The following is a 17,584-nucleotide window of genomic DNA, read 5'->3' as shown; positions in this document are numbered from 1 at the left end:
CAGATTGAGATGTAGTGGAACGTGGGGAAGATCATCTGATTGAGATGTAAAGAATGTGAGGAGGATTTTCAGATTACAGATGTGGTGGACAGTGAGGAAGATTATCCGATTGGAAATGTAGTGGAAATAAGGAAGATTACCAGATTGAGATGTAGTGGACTCTGGGGAAGACTTCAGATTGGAGATATAGTGGACCGTGAGGAAGGCTATCTGAATGAGATGTAGTGGACAGTGAGGAAGATTATCAGATTGGAGATGTAGCATACAGTGAGGGAGATGATCACACTGAGATGTAGTGGTCCATGAGGACGATTGTCAGATTGGAGATGTAGAGGTCAGTGAGGAAGATTATCTGATTGAGATGTAGTGGACAGTGAGGAAGATCATCAAATTGATATGTAGTGGACAGTGAGGAAGATCATCAAATTGATATGTAGTGGACAGTGTGGAAGATTATCATATTGAGATGTAGTGGACAGTGAGGAAGATTATCAGTTTGAGATGAAGTGGACAGTGTGGAAGTTTATCAGATTGGAGATGTAGTGGAGAGTGAGGAAGATTGTCTGATTGTGCTGTAGTGGACAGTGATTAAGATGATCAAAATGAGATGTAGTGGACCGTGGGGAAGATCATCTGATAGAGATGTAATGACTTTGAGGAAGATTTTCAGATTAGAGATGTAGTGGACAGTGAGCAAGGTTTTCGGATTGGAGATGTAGTGGACAGTGGGGAAGATTATCATTTTGAGATGTAGTGGATAGTGCGGAAGATTATCAAATTGATATGTAGTGGACAGTGTGGAAGATTATCAGATTGGAGATGAGGTGGACTGTGTGGAAGTTTATCAGATTGTAGATGTTATGGACAGTATGGAAGTTTATCAGATTGGAGATGTAGTGGACAGTGAGGAAGATTGTCAGATTGAGCTGTAGAGGACCGTGAAGAAGATTATCAGACAGAGATGAAGTGGACAGTGAGGAAGACCACAGATTAGAGATGTAATTGACAGTGGTGAAGATTGTTACTTTGGAGATGTTGTGGACAGTGAGAAGATCACCTGATTGAGATGTAATGGACAGTGAGGAAGATTATCAGATTGGATATGCAGTGGACAGTGGGGAGGATTGTCCGATTGTGATGTAGTGGACAGAGAGGAAGACTATGAGATTGGAGATGTACTGTAAGTGGGGAAGATTGTCTGATTGAGATGTAGTGGACAATTAGGAAGATTATCATTTTGAGATGTAGTGGATAGTGCGGAAGATTATCAGATAGAGATGTAGTGGACAGTGAGGAAGATCATCAAATTGATATGTAGTGGACAGTGTGGAAGATTATCAGATTGGAGATGAGGTGGACTGTATGGAAGTTTATCAGATTGGAGATGTAGTGGACAGTGAGGAAGATTGTCAAATTGAGCTGTAGAGGACAGTGATGAAGATTATCAGATTGAGATGTAGTGGAACGTGGGGAAGATCATCTGATTGAGATGTAATGAATGTGAGGAGGATTTTCAGATTACAGATGTGGTGGACAGTGAGGAAGATTATCCGATTGGAAATGTAGTGGAAATAAGGAAGATTACCAGATTGAGATGTAGTGGACTCTGGGGAAGACTTCAGATTGGAGATGTAGTGGACCGTGAGGAAGGCTATCTGAATGAGATGTAGTGGACAGTGAGGAAGATTATCAGATTGCAGATGTAGCGGACAGTGAGGAAGATTATCATATTGAGATGTAGTGGACAGTGAGGAAGATCATCAAATTGATATGTAGTGGACAGTGTGGAAGATTATCAGATTGAGATGTAGTGGACAGTGAGGAAGATTATCAGTTTGAGATGAAGTGGACAGTGTGGAAGTTTATCAGATTGGAGATGTAGTGGAGAGTGAGGAAGATTGTCTGATTGTGCTGTAGTGGACAGTGATTAAGATGATCAAAATGAGATGTAGTGGACCGTGGGGAAGATCATCTGATAGAGATGTAATGACTTTGAGGAAGATTTTCAGATTAGAGATGTAGTGGACAGTGAGCAAGGTTTTCGGTTTGGAGATGTAGTGGACAGTGGGGAAGATCAACTGATTGAGATGTAAGGGACTGTCAGGAAGATTTTCAGATTGAGATGTAGTAGACAGTGAGGATATAATCAAATTGAAATGTAGTGGACAGTAAGGATGTTTATCAGTTTGAGATGTAGAGGATAGTGGGGAAGATTGTCAGATTGGATATGTAGTGGACAGTGTTGAAGATTATCAGTTGGCAGATGCAGTGGACAGACAGGAAGACTATGAGATTGGAGATGTAGTGGAAGTGGGGAAGATTGTCAGATTGAGCTGTAGTGGACAGTGATGAAGATTATCAGGTTGAGATGTAGTGAAGCGTGGGGAAGATGATCAGATTGGAGTTGTATTGGACAGTGAGGAAGTTTATCAGATAGAGATGTAGTGGACAATCTGGCCGATTATCAGATTGGAGATGTTGTGGACAGAGAGGATGATTATTACATTGGATATGTAGTGGACAGTGTGGAAGACTACATAATAGTGATGTAGTGGACAGTTGGAATATTATGAGACTGGACATGTAGTGTACAGAGGTGAAGTTCATCTGATTGAGATGTAATGGACAGTGATGAAGATTATTGGATTGATGAGGTCGTGAACAGTGATGAAGATTATCAGAGTGAGATGTAGTAGACAGTGTGGATGATTATCAGTCTGAGATGTAGTGGACAGTTTGGAAGTTTATCAGTTTGCAGATGTAGTGGATAGTGAGGAATATTATCCGATTGGAGTACCGTGGACAGTGAGGAAGATTATCAGATTGTAGATTTAGTGGACTGTGCGGAAGATTATCACATTGAGATGTAGTGGACAGTGAGGAAGATTTTCAGATTGGAGATTTAGTGGACTGTGCGGAAGATTACCACATAGAGATGTAGTGGATAGTGAGGAAGATTATCAGTTTGGAGATGTAGTGGATAGAGAGGAAGATTATCAGTTTGGAGATGTAGTGGTTAGTGTGGAGGACTATCAGATTGAATTGTAGTGGACAGTGAGGAAGACCACAGATTAGAGATATAATGGACAGTGGTGAAGATTGTTACTTTGGAGATGTTGTGGACAGTGAGAAGATCATCTGATTGAGATGTAATGGACAGTGAGGAAGATTATTAGATTGGATATGTAGTGGACAGTGGGGACGATTGTCCGATTGTGATGTAGTGGACAGTGAGGAAGATTATCAGATTGGCGATGTAGTGGTCAGTGAGGAGTATTATCAGATTGGATATGTAGTGGACACTGAGAAATTCTATCAGATTGGAGATGTATTGGACAGTGAGGAAGATTATCAGATTGAGATGTAGTGTACAGTGAGGAAGATTGTCAGATAGAGATGTAGTGGACAAGCTGGCCGATTATCAGATTGGAGATGTAGTGGACAGAGGTGATGATTATTAGATTGGATATGTAGTGGACAGTGATGAAGACTACATATTAGTGAAGTAGTGTACAGTGGGAAGATTATGAGACTGGACAGGTAGTGGACAGAGGTGAAGTTAATCTGTTTGAGATGTAATGGACAGTTATGAAGAATATTGGATTGATGAGGTCGTGAACAGTGATGAAGATTATCAGATTGAAGATGTAGTGGACCGTGAGGAAGATTATCAGACAGAGATGAAGTGGACAGTGAGGAAGACCACAGATTAGAGATGTAATTGACAGTGGTGACGATTGTTACTTTGGAGATGTTGTGGACAGTGAGAAGATCATCTGATTGAGATGTAATGGACAGTGAGGAAGATTATCAGATTGGATATGCAATGGACAGTGGGGAGGATTGTCCGATTGTGATGTAGTGGTCAGTGAGGAAGATGATCAGATTAGAGATGTAGTGGTCAATGAGGATGATTATCAAACTGGAGATGTAGTGAACTGTGTGGAAGATTATCCGATTGAAATGTAATGGGCATAGGAGATGTTTGTCAGTTTGGATATTTAGTGGACAGTGAGGAAGATAATCAGATTTGAGATGTAGTGGACAGTGAGGAAGATTATCAGATTGAGATGTAGTGGACAGTGAGGAAGATTATCAGATTGAGATGTAGTGGACTGTTTTGAAGATTATTGGATTGGAGATGTCGTGGATAGTGGGGAAGTTCAACATATTGAGAGGTAATGGACTTTGAGGAAGATTATCAGATTGGTGATGTAGTGGACAGTTTGGAAGATTATTGGATTGGAGATGTTGTGGACCGTGAGGAAGATTATCTGATTGAGATATAGTGGACAGTGAGGATGATTGTCTGATTGGAGATGTAGAGGACAGTCAGGAATATTATCAGATTGGAGATGTAGTGGACTGTGAGGAACATGATCAGATTGATATGTCGTGGACAGTGTGGAAGATTATTCGATTGCAGATGTGGTGGACAGTGAGGAAAATTATCAGATTGAGATGTAGTGGACAGTGAGGAAGATGATCAGATTGGAGTTGTATTGGACAGTGAGGAATATTATCAGATTGAGATGTAGTGGACAATGAGGAAGATTGTCAGATTGAGATGTGGTGGACAATCTGGCCGATTATCAGATTGGAGATGTAGTGGACAGAGGGAATGATTATTAGCTCGGATATGTAGTGGACAGTGAGGAAGACTACATATTTATGAAGTAGTGGACAGTGGGAAGATTATGAGACTGGACATGTAGTGGACAGAGGTGAAGTTCATCTGATTGAGATGTAATGGACAGTGAGGAAGATTATCGGATTGATGAGGTCGTGAACAGTGATGAAGATTATCAGATTGAAGATGTAGTGGACCGTCAGGAAGATTATCAGACTGAGATGTAGGGGACAGTGTGGAAGATTGTCAGATTGAGATGTAGTGGACAGTGATGAAGATTATCAGAGTGAGATGTAATAGACAGTGTGGATGATTATCAGTCTGAGATGTAGTGGACAGTTTGGAAGATTATCAGATTGAAGATGTAGCGGACCGTGAGGGAGATTATGAGATTGAGATGTAGTGGTCCATGAAGAAGATTGTCAGATTGGAGATGTATTGGACCGTGAGGAAGATTTTCAATTGAGATGTAGTGGATCGTGCGGAGGATTATCAGATTGGAGATGTAGAGGACAGTGTGGAAGTTTATCAGATTGGAGATGTAGTGGACAGTATGTAAGTTTAACAAATTGGAGATTGAGTGGACAGTGAGGAAGATTGTCAGATTGAGCTGTATTGGACAGTGATGAAGATGATCAGATTGGAGATGAAGTGGACTGTGAGGAAGTTTATCAGATTGAGATGTAGTGGACTGTGGGGAAGGCTATCAGAATGAGATGTAGTGGACTGTGAGGAAGTTTATCAGATTGAGATGTAGTGGTCCATGAGGAACAGTGTCGGTTGGAGATGTAGTGGACCTTAGGGAAGATAATCTGATTGAGATGTAATGAACAGTGAGGAAGATTATCAGATTGGAGATGTAGTGGACAGTGGGGATGTACAACTGATTGTGATGTGATGGACTGTCAGGAAGATTTTCAGATTGAGATGAAGAAGACGGTGATGAATGTAATCTGATTTTGATGTAGTGGACAGTAAGGATGTTTATCACTTTGAGATTTTGAGGATAGTGCGGAAGATTGTCAGATTGGAGGTGTAGTTGACAGTGTGGAAGATTATCAGTTTGGAGATGTAGCGGACAGAGAGGATGACTATGAGACTGGAGATGTACTGTAAGTGGGGTAGATTGTCAGATTGAGATGTTGTGGACAGTGAAGAAGATTATCAGATTGTTATGTAGTTGACAGTGTGGAACATTATCAGTTTGGTGATGGAGAGGACAGTGATGAAGATTATTTGATTGAGATGTAATGGACAGTGAGGAAGATTATCAGATTGAGATGTAGTGGTCCATGAAGAGTATTGTCAGATTGGAGATGTAGTGGACATTGGGGAAGATCATCTGATTGAGATGTAATGGACAGAGAGGATGCTTATCAGATTGGAGATGTAGTGGACAGTGGCAAAGATCAACTGATTGAGAATTAATGGACTGTCAGGAAGATTTTCAGATTGAGCTCTAGTGGACAGTGTTGAAGATTATCAGATTGGATATGTAGAGGACAATGAGGACATTTATCATATTGAGATGTACTGGATAGTGAGGAAGATTATCAGATTGAGATGACGTGGACAGTGTGGAAGTTTATGAGATTGGAGATGTAGTGGACTGTATGGAAGTTTATCAGATTGGAGATGTAGTGGACAGAGAGGAAGATTGTTAGATTGAGCTCTAGCGGACAGTGATAAAGTTTATCAGAATGAGTTGAAGTGGACAGTGTGGACGTTTATTAGATTGGAGATGTAGTGGACTGTATGGAAATTTATCAGATTGGAGATGTAGTGGACAGTGAGGGTGATTGTCAGTTTTCAGATGCAGTGGACAGAGAGGAAGACTAGGAGATTGGAGATGTAGTGGACGTGGGGAAGATTGTCAGATTGAGATGTAGTGGAAGTGAGGAAGATTATTATTTTGAGATGTAGTGGATCATGCCGAAGATTATCAGATAGAGATGTAGAGGACAGTGAGGAAGATCATCAAATTGCTATGTAGTGGACAGTGTGAAGATTATCAGATAGGAGATGTTGAGGACAGTGAGGAAGATTATCAGTTTGAGATGTAGTGGTCAGTGTGGAAGATTATCAGATTGGAGATGTAGAGGACAGTGTGGAAGTTTATCAGATTGGAGATGTAGTGGACAGTATGGATGTTTAACAGATTGGAGATTTAGTGGACAGGGAGGAAGATTGTCAGATTGAGCTGTAGTGGACAGTGATGAAGATTATCAGATTGGAGATGTAGAGGACAGTGTGGAAGTTTATCAGATTGGAGATGTAGTGGACAGTATGGATGTTTAACAGATTGGAGATTTAGTGGACAGTGAGGAAGATTGTCAGATTGAGCTGTAGTGGACAGTGATGAAGATTATCAGATTGGAGATGTAGTGGACTGTGAGGAAGTTTATCAGATTGTGATGTCGTGGTGAGTGAGTAAGATTATCAGATTCAGATGATGTGGACGGAGTGGAAGTTTATCAGATTGGTGATGTAGTGGACAGTAAGGAAGATTATCAGATTAGAGATGTAGTGGACAGTGAGGACGTTTATCAGATTGAGATGTAGTGGACTGTGGGGAAGACTACAGATTGGAGATGCAGAGGACTGTGACAAGATTATCAGATTGAGATGTAGTGGTCCATGAAGAAGATTGTCAGATTGGAGATGTAGTGGACATTGGGAAAGATCATCTGATTGAGATGTAATGGACAGTGAGGATGATTATCAGATTGGAGATGTAGTGGACAGTGGCGAAGATCAACTGATTGAGATGTAATGGACTGTCAGGAAGATTTTCAGATTGAGATGTAGTCGTCAGTGAGGATGTTTATCAGTTTGAGATGTAGAGGATAGTGGGGAAGATTGTCAGATTGGTGGTGTGGTGTATAGTGTGGAAGATTATCAGTTTGGAGATGTAGTGGACAGAGAGGAAGAGTATGAGTCTGGAGATGCTCTGTAAGTGGGGTAGAATGTCAGATTGAGATGTTGTGGACAGTGAGGAAGATTATCAGATTGGAGTTGTAGAGGGCAGTGTGGAAGATTATCAGATTGGAGATGTAGAGGACAGTGAGGAAGATTATCAGAATGAGATGTAGTGGTGAGTGTGGAAGATTATCAGATTGGAGATGTAGTGGACAGTATGGAAGTTTATCAGATTGAAGATGTAGTGGACAGTGGCGAAGATCAACTGATTGAGATGTAATGGACTGTCAGGAAGATTTTCAGATTGAGATGTAGTCGTCAGTGAGGATGTTTATCAGTTTGAGATGTAGAGGATAGTGGGGAAGATTGTCAGATTGGTGGTGTGGTGTATAGTGTGGAAGATTATCAGTTTGGAGATGTAGTGGACAGAGAGGAAGAGTATGAGTCTGGAGATGTTCTGTAAGTGGGGTAGAATGTCAGATTGAGATGTTGTGGACAGTGAGGAAGATTATCAGATTGGAGTTGTAGAGGGCAGTGTGGAAGATTATCAGATTGGAGATGTAGAGGACAGTGAGGAAGATTATCAGAATGAGATGTAGTGGTGAGTGTGGAAGATTATCAGATTGGAGATGTAGTGGACAGTATGGAAGTTTATCAGATTGAAGATGTAGTGGACAGTGATGAAGATTATCAGATTGAGATGTAGTGGACCGTTGCGAAGATCATCTGATTGAGATGTAATGACTGTGAGGAAAATTTTCAGATAAGAGATGTAGTGGACTGTGAGGAAGTTTATCAGATTGTGATGTCGTGGTGAGTGAGTAAGATTATCAGATTCAGATGATGTGGACAGAGTGGAAGTTTATCAGATTGGTGATGTAGTGGACAGTAAGGAAGATTATCAGATTAGAGATGTAGAGGACATTGAGGAAGTTTATCATAGTGAGATGTAGTGGACAGTGAGGACGATTATCAGAGTGAGATAAAGTGGACAGTGTGGAAGTTTATTAGATTGGAGATGTATTGGACTGTATGGACGTTTATCAGATTGGAGATGTAGTGGACAGTGAAGAAGATTGTCAGTTTACAGATGCAGTGGACAGAGAGGAAGACAATGAGATTGGAGATGTAGTGGGCGTGGGGAAGATTGTGAGATTGAGGTGTAGTGGACAGTGAGGAAGATTATTATTTTGAGATGTAGTGGATCGTGCTGAAGATTATCAGATAGAGATGTAGTGGACTGTGAGGAAGATTGTTAGATTGAGCTCTAGTGGACAGTGATGAAGATTATCAGATTGGATATGTAGTGGACAGTGAGAAAGACTATAGATTGAAGAAGTTTTGGAGAGTGGGGAAGATTATGAGATTGGAGATGCAGTGGATAGTGGGGATGATAATCAGATTGGAGAAAGAGTGGACAGTATGCAAAGTTATCAGATTGGAGATGTAGAGGACAGTGTGGAAGTTTATTGGATTTAGATGTAGTGGACAGTGAGGAATATTATCAGATTGGAGATCTAGTGGACCTTGAGGAAGGCTGTCAGAATGAGATGTTGTGGACAGTGAGGAAGATTATCAGGTTGGAGATGTAGCAGACAGTGAGTGAGATTAGTAGATTGAGATTTAGTAGACAGTGAGGAATGTAATCAGATTGAGATGTAGTGGACAGTGGGCAGATCATCAAATTGATTTGTAGTGGACAGTGAGGAAGATTATCAGATTGAGATGTAGTGGACAGTATGGAAGTTTAACAGATTGGAGATTTAGGGGACAGTGAGGAAGATTGTCAGATTGCGATGTAGTGGACCGGGGGAAGATCATCTGAATGAGATGTAATGACTGTGAGGAAGATTTTCAGATTAGAGATGTAGTTGACCGTGAGGAAGATTATCAGATTGGAGATGTAGTGGTCAGTAAGGAAGATTATCAGATTGGAGATGTAGTGGACAGTGGGGATGACTACAGATTGGAGATGCAGTGGACAGTGACAAGATTATCTGATTGAGATGTAGTGGTGAGTGAGGAAGATTATCAGATTGAGATGATGTGGACAGAGTGGAAGTTTATCAGATTGGAGATGTAGTGGACTGTGATGAAGATTACCAGATTGAGATGTAGTGGACCGTGGGGAAGATCAACTGATTGAGATGTAATGGACTCTCAGGACGATTTTCAGATTGAGATGCCGTAGACAGTGAGAAATATAATCAAATTGAGATGTAGTGGACAGTAAGGATGTTTTTCGGTTTGAGATGCATAGGATAGTGGTGAAGATTGTCAGATTGGAGATGTAGTGGACAGTGTGGAAGATTACCAGTTTTCAGATGCAGTTGACAGAGAGGAAGACTATGAGATTGGAGATGTAGTGGATGTGGGGAAGAATGTCAGATTGAGATGTAGTGGACAGTGAGGAAGATTATTATATTGAGATGTAGTGGATCGTGCGGAAGATTTTCAGATAGAGATGTAGTGGACAGTGAGGAAGATCATCAAATTGATTTGTAGTGGACAGTGTGGAAGATTATCAGATAGGAGATGTCGAGGACAGTGAGGAAGATTATCAGATTGAGATGTAGTGTACAGTGTGGAAGATTATCATATTGGAGATGTAGTGGACAGTATGGAAGTTTAACAGATTGGAGATTTAGGGGACAGTGAGGAAGATTGTCAGATTGGAGATGTAGTGGACAGTGAAGATATTGTTAGATTGAGCTCTAATGGACAGTGATGAAGATGATCAGATTGGATATGTAGAGGATAGTGAGGAAATTTATCATATTGAGGTGTAGTGGACAGTGAGGGAGATTATCAGATTGAGATGTAGTGGACCGTGGGGAAGATTGTCAGATTGGAGATGTAGTGTCCAGTGAGGAAGATTATCAGATTGTTGTAGTGGACAGTGAGGAATATTATCTGATTGAGATGTAATGGACAGTGAGGAAGATTATCAGATTGGAGATGTAGTGGACTGTACGGAAGTTTATCAGATTGGAGATGTAGTGGACAGTGAAGAAATTGTTTGATTGAGCTCTAATGGACAGTGATGAAGATGATCAGATTGGATACGTAGAGGACAGTGAGGAAATTTTTCATATTGAGATGTAGTGGACAGTGACGGAGATTATCAGGTTGAGATGTAGTGGACAGTGATGGAGATTATCAGGTTGAGATGTACTGGACCGTGGGGAAGATCAACTGATTGAGATGTAATGGACTCTTAGGACGATTTTCAGATTGAGATGTCATAGACAGTGAGGAATATAATCAAATTGAGATGTAGTGGACAGTAAAGATGTTTATCAGTTTGAGATGTATAGGATAGTGGTGAAGATTGTCAGATTGGAGATGTAGTGGACAGTAAGGAAGATAATCAGATTGGAGATGTAGTGGACAGTATGGAAGTTTAACAGATTGGAGATTTAGGGGACAGTGAGGAAGATTGTCAGATTGGAGATGTAGTGGACAGTGAAGATATTGTTAGATTGAGCTCTAATGGACAGTGATGAAGATGATCAGATTGGATATGTAGAGGATAGTGAGGAAATTTATCATATTGAGGTGTAGTGGACAGTGAGGGAGATTATCAGATTGAGATGTAGTGGACCGTGGGGAAGATTGTCAGATTGGAGATGTAGTGTCCAGTGAGGAAGATTATCAGATTGTTGTAGTGGACAGTGAGGAATATTATCTGATTGAGATGTAATGGACAGTGAGGAAGATTATCAGATTGGAGATGTAGTGGACTGTACGGAAGTTTATCAGATTGGAGATGTAGTGGACAGTGAAGAAATTGTTTGATTGAGCTCTAATGGACAGTGATGAAGATGATCAGATTGGATACGTAGAGGACAGTGAGGAAATTTTTCATATTGAGATGTAGTGGACAGTGACGGAGATTATCAGGTTGAGATGTAGTGGACAGTGATGGAGATTATCAGGTTGAGATGTACTGGACCGTGGGGAAGATCAACTGATTGAGATGTAATGGACTCTTAGGACGATTTTCAGATTGAGATGTCATAGACAGTGAGGAATATAATCAAATTGAGATGTAGTGGACAGTAAAGATGTTTATCAGTTTGAGATGTATAGGATAGTGGTGAAGATTGTCAGATTGGAGATGTAGTGGACAGTAAGGAAGATAATCAGATTGGAGATGTAGTGGACATTGAGGAAGTTTATGAGATTGAGATGTAGTGGACTGTGGGGAAGACTACAGATTAGAGATGCAGTGGACAGTGAGGAAGATTGTCAGATTGGAGATGTAGTGTCCAGTGAGGAAGATTATCATATTGGAGATGTAGTGGACAGTATGGAAGTTTAACAGATTGGAGATTTAGGGGACAGTGAGGAAGATTGTCAGCTTGGAGATGTAGTGGACAGTGAAGATATTGTTAGTTTGAGCTCTAATGGACAGTGATGAAGATGATCAGATTGGATATGTAGAGGATAGTGAGGAAATTTATCATATTGAGGTGTAGTGGACAGTGAGGGAGATTATCAGATTGAGATGTAGTGGACCGTGGGGAAGATTGTCAGATTGGAGATGTAGTGTCCAGTGAGGAAGATTATCAGATTGGAGTTGTAGTGGACAGTGAGGAATATTATCTGATTGAGATGTAATGGACAGTGAGGAAGATTATCAGATTGGAGATGTAGTGGACTGTACGGAAGTTTATCAGATTGGAGATGTAGTGGACAGTGAAGAAATTGTTTGATTGAGCTCTAATGGACAGTGATGAAGATGATCAGATTGGATACGTAGAGGACAGTGAGGAAATTTTTCATATTGAGATGTAGTGGACAGTGACGGAGATTATCAGGTTGAGATGTAGTGGACAGTGACGGAGATTATCAGGTTGAGATATACTGGACCGTGGGGAAGATCAACTGATTGAGATGTAATGGACTCTTAGGACGATTTTCAGATTGAGATGTCATAGACAGTGAGGAATATAATCAAATTGAGATGTAGTGGACAGTAAAGATGTTTATCAGTTTGAGATGTATAGGATAGTGGTGAAGATTGTCAGATTGGAGATGTAGTGGACAGTAAGGAAGATAATCAGATTGGAGATGTAGTGGACATTGAGGAAGTTTATGAGATTGAGATGTAGTGGACTGTGGGGAAGACTACAGATTAGAGATGCAGTGGACAGTGAGGAAGATTGTCAGATTGGAGATGTAGTGTCCAGTGAGGAAGATTATCAGATTGGAGTTGTAGTGGACAGTGAGGAATATTATCTGATTGAGATGTAATGGACAGTGAGGAAGATTATCTGATTGGAGATGTAGCGGTCAGTGAGGGAGATTATCAGATTGAGATGTAGTGTTCCATGAAGAAGATTGTCAGATTGGGGATGTATTGGACAGCGTGGAAGTTTATCATATTGAGATGTAGTGGACAGTAAGGAAGATTATCAGAGGGAGATGAAGTGGACAGTGTGGAAGTTTATCAGATTGGAGATGTAGTGGACTGTATGGATGTTTATCAGATTCGAGATGTAGTGGACAGTGAGGAAGATTGTCAGATTGAGCTCTAGTGGACAGTGATGGAGATTATCAGATTGGAGATATAGTGGACAGTGAGGAAGATTATGAGTGGATATGTAGAGGAAAGTGAGGAAATTTTTCATATTGAGATGTACTGGACAGTGAGGAAGATTATCAGTTTTCAGATGCAGTGGACAGAGGACGACTATGAGATTGGAGATGTAGTGTATGTGGGGAAGAATGTCAGATTGAGATGTACTGGACAGTGAGGAAGATTATTGTTTTGAGATGTAGTGGATCGTGCGGAAGATTATCAGATAGAGATGTAGTGGACAGGAGGAAGATCATCAAATTGATATGTAGTGGACAGTGTGGAAGATTATCAGATAGGAGATGTCGAGGACAGTGAGGAAGATTATCAGATTGAGATGTAGTGTACAATGTGGAAGATTATCATATTGGAGATGTAGTGGACAGTATGGAAGTTTAACAGATTGGAGATTTAGTTGACAGTGAGGAAGATTGTCAGATTGAGCTGTAGTGGACAGTGAGGAAGATTATCAGAGGGAGATGAAGTGGACAGTGTGGAAGTTTATCAGATTGGAGATGTAGTGGATGTGGGGAAGAATGTCAGATTGAGATGTAGTGGACAGTGAGGAAGATTATTATATTGAGATGTAGTGGATCGTGTGGAAGATTTTCAAATAGAGATGTAGTGGACAGTGAGGAAGATCATCAAATGGATTTGTAGTAGACAGTGTGGAAGATTATCAGATAGGAGATGTCGAGGACAGTGAGGAAGATTATCAGATTGAGATGTAGTGTACAGTGTGGAAGATTATCATATTGGAGATGTAGTGGACAGTATAGAAGTTTAACAGATTGGAGATTTAGGGGACAGTGAGGAAGATTGTCATAGTGAGCTGTAGTGGACTGTGATGAAGATTATCAGATTGCGATGTAGTGGACCGGGGGAAGATCATCTGAATGAGATGTAATGAGTGTGAGGAAGATTTTCAGATTAGAGATGTAATTGACCGTGAGGAAGATTATCAGATTGGAGATGTAGTGGTCAGTAAGAAAGATTATCAGATTGGAGATGTAGTGGACAATGAGGAAGTTTATCAGATTGAGATGTAGTGGACAGTAGGGATGACTACAGATTGGAGATGCAGTGGACAGTGACACGATTATCTGATTGAGATGTAGTGGACAGTGAGGAAGATTGTCAGATTGGAGATGTAGTGTCCAGTGAAGAAGATTATCAGTTTGGAGTTGTAGTGGACAGTGACGAATATTATCTGATTGTGCTGTAATGGACAGTGAGGAAGATTATCAGATTGGAGATGTATTGGACAGTGTGGAAGTTTATGATATTGAGATGTAGTGGACAGTGAGGAAGATTATCAGTGAGAGATGAAGTGGACAGTGTGGAAGTTTATCAGATTGGAGATGTAGTGGACCCTATGGATGTTTATCAGATTGGAGATGTAGTGGACAGTGAGGAAGATTGACAGATTGAGCTCTAGTGGACAGTGATGAAGATTATCAGATTGGAGATGTAGTGGACAGTGAGGAAGATTATCAGCTTGGATATGTAGAGTACAGTGAGGAAATTTATCATTTTGAGATGTAGTGAACAGTGAGGAAGATTATCAGATTGAGATGAAGTGGACAGTGTGGAAGTTTATCAGATTGGAGATGTAGTGGACTGTACGGAATTTTATCAGATTGGAGATGTAGTGGACAGTGAAGATATTGTTAGATTGAGCTCTAATGGACAGTGATGAAGATGATCAGATTGGATATGTAGAGGACAGTGAGGAAATTTATCATATTGAGATGTAGTGGACAGTGAGGGAGATTATCAGTTTAAGTTGTAGTGGACAATAGACAATAGACAATAGGTGCAGAAGTAGACCATTCGGCCCCTCCAGTCTGCACCGCCATTCTGAGATCATGGCTGATCATTCACTATCAATACCCGGTCCCTGCCTTGTCCCCATATCCCTTGATTCCCCTATCCATCAGATATCTATCCAGCTCCTTCTTGAAAGCATCCAGAGAATTGGCCTCCACCGTCTTCCTAGGCAGTGTGTTCCACATTGGACCGTGGGGAAGATCAACTGGTTGAGATGTAATGGACTCTTAGGACGATTTTCAGATTGAGATGTCGTAGACAGTGAGGAATATAATCAAATTGAGATGTAGTGGACAGTAAAGATGTTTATCAGTTTGAGATGTATAGGATAGTGGTGAAGATTGTCAGATTGGAGATGTAGTGGACAGTAAGGAAGATAATCAGATTGGAGATGTAGTGGACATTGAGGAAGTTTATCAGATTGAGATGTAGTGGACTGTGGGGAAGGCTATCAGAATGAGATGTAGTGGACAGTGTAGAGGATTATCAGACTGAGATGTAGTGGACAGTGTGGACGATTATCAGATTGAAGTGTAGTGGTCCATGAGAACGATTGTCAGATTGGAGATGTAGTGGACAGTGAGGAAGACTGTCAGATTGAGATGTAGTGGACCGTCGGGAAGATCATCTGATTGAGATGTAATGGACAGTGAGGAAGATTATCGGATTGGAGATGCAGTGGACAGTGTGGAAGATCAGCTGACTGGAGATGCAGTGGACAGTGTGGAAGATCAACTGATTGGGATGTAATGACTGTGAGGAAGATTTTCAGATTGAGATGTAGTAGACAGTGATGAATATAATCAGATTGAGATATAGTGGACAGTAAGGATGTTTATCAGTTTGAGATGTAGAGGATAGTGGGGAAGATTGTCAGATTGGCGATGTAGTGGACAGTGTGGAAGATTATCAGTTTGCAGATGCAGTGGACAGAGAGGAAGACTATGAGATTCGAGATGTAGTGGACAGGGGGGAAGATTATCAGATTGAGATGTAGTGGACAGTGTGGAAGATTATCAGATTGAGATGTAGTGGTCCATGAGGAAGATTTTCAGATTGGAGATGCAGTGGACAGTGAGGAAGATTATCAGATTGAGATGTAGTGGACAGTGAGGAAGACTGTCAGATTGGAGATGTAGTGGACCGTGTGGAAGATTATCAGATTGAGATATAGTTGTCCATGAGGAAGATTGTCATATTGGAGATGCAGTGTACAGTTTGGAAGATTATCAGATTGGAGATGTAGTGGACAGTGAGGAAGATTATCAGTTTGAGATGTAGTGGACAGTGAGGATGATCATGAAGTTGATATATAGTGGACAGTGTGGAAGATTATCAGATTGAGATGTAGTGGACAGTGTGGACAATTATCAGATTGGAGATGTAGTGGACAGTATGGACGTTTATCTGCTTGGAGATTTAGTGGACAGTGAGGAAGATTGTCAGATTGAGCTCTAGTGGACAGTGTTGAAGATTATCAGATTGTTGATGTAGTGGACAGTGAGGAAGTTTATCAGATTGAGATGTAGTGGACTGTGGGGAAGGCTATCAGAATGAGATGTAGTGGACAGTGTAGAAGATTATCAGACTGAGATGTAGTGGACAGTGAGGATGATTATCAGATTGAGATGTAGTGGACCGTGGGGAAGATCATCTGATTGAGATGTAATGGACAGTGAGGAAGATTATCGGATTGGAGATGCAGTGGACAGTGTGGAAGATCAACTGATTGGGATGTAATGACTGTGAGGAAGATTTTCAGATTGAGATGTAGTAGACAGTGAGGAAGTTTATCAGATTGAGATATAGGGGACTGTGGGGAAGGCTATCAGATTGAGATGTAGTGGTCCATGAGGAAGATTGTCAGATTGGAGATGCAGTGGACAGTGAGGAAGATTATCAGATTGAGATGTAGTGGACAGTGTGGAAGATTATCAGATTGAGATGTAGTGGTCCATGAGGAAGATTGTCAGATTGGAGATGCAGTGGACAGTGAGGAAGATTATCAGATTGAGATGTAGTGGACAGTGAGGAAGACTGTCAGATTGGAGATGTAGTGGACCGTGTGGAAGATTATCAGATTGAGATATAGTTGTCCATGAGGAAGATTGTCATATTGGAGATGCAGTGTTCAGTTTGGAAGATTATCAGATTGGAGATGTAGTGGACAGTGAGGAAGATTATCAGTTTGAGATGTTGTGGACAGTGAGGATGATCATGAAGTTGATATGTAGTGGACAGTGAGGAAGATTGTCAGATTGAGCTGTAGTGGACAGTGATGAAGATTATCAGATTGAGATGTAGTGGACCGTGGGGAAGATCATCTGATTGAGATGTAATGACTGTGAGGAAGATTTTCAGATTAGAGATGTAGTGGACAGTGAGGAAGATTATTTGATTGGAGATGTAGTGGGCAGTAAGGACAATTATCAGATTGGAGATGTTGTGGACTCTGGGGAAGACTTCAGATTGGAGATATAGTGGACCATGAGGAAGGCTATCAGAATGAGAGGTAGCGGACAGTGAGGACGATTGTCAGATTGAGCTCTAGTGGACAGTGTTGAAGATTATCAGATTGTTGATGTAGTGCACAGTGAGGAAGTTTATCAGATTGAGATGTA

The sequence above is a fragment of the Hypanus sabinus genome, chromosome 14, assembly GCF_030144855.1.
Source record: "Hypanus sabinus isolate sHypSab1 chromosome 14, sHypSab1.hap1, whole genome shotgun sequence".
Taxonomy (NCBI): domain Eukaryota; kingdom Metazoa; phylum Chordata; class Chondrichthyes; order Myliobatiformes; family Dasyatidae; genus Hypanus; species Hypanus sabinus.
This window is presented reverse-complemented; position numbering follows the sequence as displayed.